Raw genomic sequence first — 7,582 nt, forward strand, 5'->3', positions numbered from 1 at the left:
ATGCAGCTGTTTCAAGATAATCAGCATCATTACAGCAAGATGCACAAGAAGGGAAAATGAAAAATCATCTGCTGCTAACTCAGAAATGCTGAAAATTGTGTGAACAGAGGGTAAGATACATGTGCTTAGATCTTCCTGCCTTCCGATATTAGCCGTCTCTGAAAATTTCTTTTATTTCTCAAAGAAGACACAGTTATTTTTGACCTTGAAGACAGAGCCAAAACATCAACCATCTATGCCATGACCTTTGACCATAAACATCTGAGCTTTGATTTTTCAGGTCTGTGTTTCCATTAGGAGCCACAGTGGAGACAAAGTGGCGAGGAGAGAGGACCCCAGCTGGGGAAACCAAGGGGCAACCAAGACGGAGGAGGAGACGCACCTACGGAGCCTTTTGTAAAAGAGAAAACGTTTTCCCCTTTCAAGTCCGTTTTCCCTACATACCAATAAACGGTATTAAAAAATGAAAGGCATAATTTGCCATTTCTTTATCTTCCAAGTGTTGAGCAAGTATTTAAAAAAAGAGAGGGAGAGAGACAAAACCTCATTTGCTTTAATCCTAGTTTAAAAATGAATAAAAATAAGCAGATGATCTTTATTTATTAAGAGAACAGATGATCTGGTTTCCAGTTCGACTGCTGACTTATTGGTCCTGAGGCAGCAATTACAGGAGTTTTCTCCAGTCCACAGGAGTCCCTGGGTGACGCAAATAGTTAAGCGTGTGGCTACTAAAGAAAGGTTGGCGGTTCGAATCCACCCAGCAACACCTTGGAAGAAAGAAAGGCCTGGTGATCTGCTTCCGAAAAGTCACAGCCATTGAAAACCCTATTAAGAACAGTTCTACTCTGACACTCATGGGGTCACTGTGAGTCAGAACTGACTCGACGGGAATTGTTTTTTTTCTGCAGCCCACTGCTGGAGGCCCCCTGCCAGCTCTGTGATGGCAGGTGCTAGCCAGGCCAGCTGCCACACTGTCGCCTCTCTGTAGGACACACAGAGCATGCTAGGGACCTCCCTGTCCAAGACCAGTTATTAAACACAACCCTAGCAGCACAGTTTCCCAGAGGTCTTCAGGTCAACAAGGCCCTGGCTATGGCAGTCACAGAAAGCACAGTGGTCTAGCTCCTGCCTCTGCCTAGTCTCCTACATGCCCTCAGAACAGCTGTGCCTTTCGCACCCAGAGAACTGGTCTCTGAGGAAATCGAGGGCTTCTGGGCTGCTGCAAAGAGCCAGTCCAAAAAAAGCGGCCAGGGCAGCATTGTGTCAACCGGAACCAAAGAATACTGCTGCCAACCAGGTGAGTAAATATTGAGTTTATGGTCTCTTGTCACGCATCCCACTAACCTGTGGCCCGGAGTGACAGTTAAAACATTAACAACCAGCATGGGTCAGACACAGACCAATCGAAATGAGTGCCTGTCATAAACAGCTGGAGAGGCCATGTCATACCAATGTGCAACAGCTGAAAATCACCAGCTCCCACCCCCATGATGGCCTTCCAGGCCACGCCCCAGCTCAAAGCAGGTGAGTGCCTGGGAAATAAGTCTGCACTGCCACTCATGTCCTTCACTGTGAACTTAAGTATAGTGTAAATTCCATGAGGACAGAGAGCATGCATGTTTTATCCACTACCCTATATTCGTTATCTTGGTGCACTTTAGGTAAAAATATTTAAAGTGTGTTTTTAAGGAATGAAGGAATAGGAATAACAGTTAATATTTCTTAAGCCATGCCATGTTCTAGGAACTGTTCTAAGCCCAGGTCATGCATTATCTCATTGCAACCTTAAACAATTCTATGAGGTAAGTATTATCAACCAGTTGCCTCGAGTCATTTCCGATTTATGGTGACCCTATGTGTGTTAGAGTAGAACTGTACTCCATAAGGTTTTCCATGACTGATTTTTCAGAAGTAGATCGTCAGGCCTTTCTTCTGAGGTGCCTGGGTGGATTCGAAGCTTCAACCTTTTGGTTAGCGGCCAAACAGGTTAACCACCTGCACCACCCAGGGACTCAAATGTATTTTACAGATGAGGAAACTGAGGCACAGAGAGGTTAAGTAACTTGCCCAAGGGTATAAGACAATAATGGTAGATCTGGGATTCAAAGCCAGTCTGGCTTCAGAGTCTGCACTCTTAACCACTGCACCGTGCTGAATACACACTCACACTCAGGTCCTCTAGAATTAGAAAGTCATCAACAGAGACCTCGGAGTCTACAAACCCTGAGAAATCCTTCCAGGAGGCTTCTTGTTGAGCTAAGCTACACTGCTTCTGTTGTTGGTCGAACATTTAAAAGAAAACCCATGCCTACTTTGGCACCTAAGCAGGAGATCACTTGCAATTTTTAAATAACTATGTAACCACATTTGGTTATTAAGCAATTGGAGCAGGAATGCCTAGGTTTACACAGTATTTCTCTGCTGAGAGATTTGAATTCTAGGCTTTGTCAGGGGCCACGTGGACTGTGGGAAGCCTCTTAACTACTCTGAGGTATTGTTTCCCCATCTCTCAGTGGATCCCAGACTTGCTGGAAGGACTGAATGAGGTCATGGACATAATCGCCTATTTACAGGATAAAGTACTATATAAACATATTGTATGATCATAATAATTAATAAAACCAAACCTGTTGCTGTCAATTCTGATTCATGGCAACCACATGTGTCAAAGTAGAACTGAGCTCCATATGGTTTCCTGGTTGTAATCTTAGAGCACTTGACTGTTTGCACCACCCAGGGACCTTTATAATAATATATTCCAATAAAATAACTTGGATAAAAATTTCTATACTTACCAATCTATACTCGTCAAACTTTCTATACTTGTCTATACTTCTATGGCATTTCATATTTATAACTCTCTATGTTTTAGTAATGGTGTTTAAAGCTTGATAATTTATTTTCACAAGATTGTGGCATCCCCCCATTATTATTCTGTGCTTCCAAACATTTCTGCTGTAACTTTAATAACTTTTCTCTACTTATACTCCAACGGCCTCTTTCATTTTAGAAGCATAAAGAGTGAGCCAGGAAATTTTTTAAATTCTAAGTTCAGACTCCTATATCAGCAGGTTATAAAATTAGCAAGCATGAGCTTCATTTTACTTTATAATTAAAAAGCTCAAGAACAATAGCGCTGTATCTCTGAAGGTTGGTGTTGGATGCAAGAATAAGGTAGGCCTGGAAGAGCAAGCTGTGGTTGTAGGTTGGAAAGAATGAGCTCCTTCCATATAATGGAAAGGTAGGACAAATACTATCCAAACTATTTGTAAATTTGGGTAAATAATGACTCTAACCACAAACAGGAGTAGAGGAGGGGAGGGTGTGGGAGTTGTCAAAACCAGGGTCAATAATTTTCATTATAGTCTGTTTATTCAAAGCTCTGGTTTCTACACTATTGATTATAGTTTTCCCTAAGGAAGTCTGTGATGAGCCCCGGTGGCGAAGTGGTTAAGCGTTCAGCTGCAAACTGAAAGGTCAGAGGTTGGAACCCACCAGCTGTTCCACGGGAGAAAGATGTAGCAATCTGTTTCTGTAAAGATTTACAGCCTTGGAAACCCTATGGGGCAATTCTACTCTGTCCTACAGCGTTGCTGTGTGTTGGCATTGGACTTGATGGGAATGGGTTTTTTTGTTTTGTTTTGTATGGAAGTCTGCCCCACACAGAGGCACACAGGGTGGCAAGCAGATGACGGAAGGATGCCTTGTAATACAGAAACAGAAAATGTGTAAGTTGGGGAATTGACTCCGCAAATATAACAGAATTTTCCAGCGCCTACAGTCGCTAGTGCCGGATGTTTGGGCTCCCTGAACTCTCCTCCACCCCAGGGAACTCAGCAGAGGTGGCTCCACTGATGTGTGTAGTGCAGATGGATGGGGGTGGGAGGGTGGGAGGGAGAGGTGGAAGGATGCAAGGATGTCCCAGACAACAGATGATGGTGAAGGCTGCCTCCTGGCTGCAGGAACCACTCCACAAGGCTCCTGCAAGTTCTTTTATGGACACCCTTTTAATCATTACCTCACTTTATGCTCCTGGACCTGCCTCTGTCTTCATTACAGACAGACAGATCTGTTCCTTTCCGAAAGCCAGCGACTCCCCAACCAAAGGCCAAGAGGGGCCGAGGCAGCCTGCAGGTTCTAGGGCAGGAGGGTGGCAGCTGGGGTCTGCGGCTGGGTTAAGCCACCCTGGCCCTCCTGCCTTTTGGACTTACAGCAGACCCGGAGCTTCATCTGTGCTCACATGGTTATCTTATGGTATCTCTATGTTTAGGGGCTTCAGCAGGCTCTACATCCATCTACCTGTAAGGCTAGCCGGCAGGTTCAAAGAGAGTCCCTGGGAGGTTCTTCTGTCAGAAGGTAGCTTCCCCTGCCTTCTACCCCTAAGTGCAGGCACACTACCCTCCCAGCTGCTCCTGCCTTTGACATTTCCCTGGATTCTCCCCTCAGCACCTCAGATATGAGGTGGCACCCCCAGGCTACACCCCAGACCAACCTCGCTTAAGCCACCATTGCCAAAGTGGCTCGATCCTCATTCAGAAACTTAAAATGGCCCAGTACTCCTCCATCTTGCTAAGCCCAACCCTCAGCTGGCTTTCACGGCCTTCTAGAAACCAGAACGCAGGCCCAACAAACCTAATTTCAGATTACTGCAGGCCGTTTTTCCTATCTTTGTGGCTCTGCTCCTTAGGGTAACCCTTACGGCAGAATGTAGGTCACTTTCTTATCCACCAACTAAGACCCATGCACCAGGGCTCGTCCGGAGCTGGGATCTACCCCTGTGGATTTCCAGGGCCTTGAATAACCTCTCCATCCCTTTCTCTTTCCCCCTCCATAGTGGTATCTCTCTTTCTCTCTCACCCTCCCCTTCTCTCTCACTCACAAACTACAGGCATTAATTAAACCTCCTCTAGAAAACAGATTTTTACCAGCTGCAGGAACTCTGGGTAAGAGCCAGCCCTGAAGACAGAGAGAGTCTGGGTAAGAAAGATAAGCAGGGGCAGTGCAGGTTCCCACACCAGACCCACATTCTGAATTCCAGCCCTTTCCAGATTCCTGAGAAAAGGGGGTCTGGGGCACTCCCACCCCCTCAGCCTCCCTGTGGCTGTACTCTCCACAGCTGGCCTCTGACAGAGGTAGAAGGGCTGAACTTTGCTCCGTTTGCCAGTGAGTCAGTCATCTCTGACAGACAGAAACACGTCCCAAAACACCACCCTCCCTTCCCTCAAGAGAGCTGCAAACCATACCTCAGGACGTGAGAACGGGCACTCCCAGCCCTCTGTGGGAGGCAGCTCTTTTTCAGGGGAGAAGGCACCCAATGGAGTGAGGATGATGCAATCTGAAGCAGGCTAGTGGGGCTCTGTGAGTGACACCCCATCCCCGTGAGAGTTTCCTCTATTAGTTGGCAGGGGTGGGGATGCAGAAGGGGGCTAGAGTCACATATCAGGGTCCTACCAGTTAAGCTGTAGTGGATTCACGCCTCGGCAGATAGCTTAGCTCCCCAGGGTGCCCATCACGACCCCCACACCTATTCTGGGATGAAGGCCACTGATTTCCTTCATGGCATTTCTGGAGTCCCCAGCGAGGGACCTATAAGCTGAGTTCTCTGCCCCAAACACACTTATACACAAATGAGTTTGTTGCTAGTGAAATTACACATCTTTTAAAACTTGTTGAATCTAAAGATAAACACTTTGAAAACAGTGCAGTGCAATGGAATAACGGGGGTTGTGAACACAGACAGACTGGATTCAAGAGGGGGATCCATTTCGTTCCTCAACAGACACCGAGCACCTACCATGGAAGGGTACCAGGCTGGGTGCTGGAGCCACAGAGGTGGTTCCACCCCCGTCCTCAATGAGCAGTGTGAGCTCTGAGCAGTGTGGTGAGGGCCAAGGAGATGCCCATGGGAATCTGTGGGCACTCAGGGGAATCCGACTGAGCCCCAGTGTGACCTTGGACTAATTACTTATGAATTCACTACTCAATGGCAAGGAATATTCAGCTTATTCAAGCCAATCAATAGAAAAAAGAGTCACAGATACTGCAGTTTCACAAATGCTCAGAGTGTGGTGCTCCGAAGGCCAGGCATCCAATGGCCCGCCCTATCCCTGGTGCCCAGACACCATCTCCCAAGGCATCAGTGACAGTGGGCTGGCCAGGAGCCAATCTCTGAAAGAGAAATACCCCCTCTACATCCTTTCTTCTTCCAAGAGAAATAGGCAATTAATTTAATCCAAGACTTAATGAAATCCAAGAGAAGGGATGGGGTGGATTCTCGCACTGGCTATCAGGCTGTGGCTGTGCATCTCCTCCTCTCCCCAGGGAACACGAGGCTTGTCAAACCATCTGCTTTAAACCCTTTTCCCACAGATGTCCCAACTGGCCACCAGCACCTCTGAGGAGAAGCAGTTGTTGCCAAACCCTGTGTCCAAAGTCACATCACGTTTGTAAGGACGGGCTTGGACACCGTCTGCTCCACACTCGGGTTCACGAGAGGGTCCTTCTGCAAACAGCAATAAACGTCCCCAAGTTGCGCAGCCGCTCCCCAGGCCCCCCTGGCCACCCTCGAGCTGTGGCATCGCCCCACACTTCCCCATTCGCACCCTGATCTGATTCCACATCTCTCCTGATTTTACTTATTGAATGCCTACAAAGCATCTTTGTTTTCCCACGAAGACATGGATCACCAGGTGATGATGGGCTCGCTCCCCACACAGCCCTTTCGCTACCTCTGAACGCACATGCGAAGCGGCAAAATATGGCTCCACGTCCTCCTGCACCGCTAATCCTTTACCCACGCAAAGGTACAACTTGAAAGACCGCTGCAGCCGCAAAGAAAGCAACCTGCGCTAGGCAAATCCAAATTGTGTGTGACAAAGCCAGCTTCTTAAAAAGATCGCGACAAATACTAGTTCGCGGGCGAAAGCAGCGCGTTGGGGTCTAAACCACGCAATCGTAACCTGAATACCCAACAATGTTAAGCCCGCGCCCGGAGCGGCCCCTCCGCCGGGCCCCGGGACTCCAGGAAGCAGCCGGCAGCAGGTAGCTGCCCGGAGGAGCCAAGCCCACCCTCGGGAAAGGCCGCGGAGAAGTTGCCACCGCCTTCTTACCTGGAGAAGACGGATCGGGATGGCCCGAGAAGGGGGACCCCGGGAGCTCGAGGTCGGGCTGGAAACAGCCGACAGCGTGCGGGGCCGAGCGGGAACGGCTGGAGGGGCGGGGACGGGTGAGGAGGAACGCGCGGCGGGAGGGGAGGCAGGGGCTTGGGGAGGGGGCGGTGTTCGCTGTAGGGCCACGGGGCGGGGACTGGTACGGGGGCGCGCGGGGGCGGCTCCGGGAGGCGGCGGGATGGATGAGGGGCTTAGTCCCGGGGTTCAGACCCAACGGCAGCCTCAGTACCCCCACTCCTCTCCCACTGGGGACACTGCCCGGAGCCCCGGCCTCGGCCAGTCAGCGGGACTCCCTCCCTCTCCCAACCCCAGTCCCCGGGTCCTCACCCGCCCGACCCTCCGCGCCGCTCAGTCCCAACGGCGGTCGCCTCGGCCCCGGCCCGCGCCGCACTCACCGCCCATGGCCCCGGCCC

General features: G+C 49.5%; 1 protein-coding gene across 2 annotated transcripts in view; it reads right to left on the reverse strand.

Annotated features, from left to right (window-relative positions):
• PXYLP1 (2-phosphoxylose phosphatase 1) overlaps positions 1-7,582 on the reverse strand; it is an 82,926-nt gene extending 75,344 nt beyond the window's left edge. The window contains exon 1 of one of the 2 annotated variants that reach the window (XM_023739351.1): positions 7,565-7,582. The gene's annotated coding sequence lies outside the window, so the exon portion shown is untranslated. Of the gene's footprint in view, positions 1-7,109; positions 7,161-7,564 lie in introns of those variants that run through there. The other variant, XM_004385097.2, reaches the window with a different exon arrangement.

This window comes from Trichechus manatus, unplaced genomic scaffold, assembly GCF_000243295.1.
Source record: "Trichechus manatus latirostris isolate Lorelei unplaced genomic scaffold, TriManLat1.0 scaffold00132, whole genome shotgun sequence".
NCBI lineage: Eukaryota > Metazoa > Chordata > Mammalia > Sirenia > Trichechidae > Trichechus > Trichechus manatus.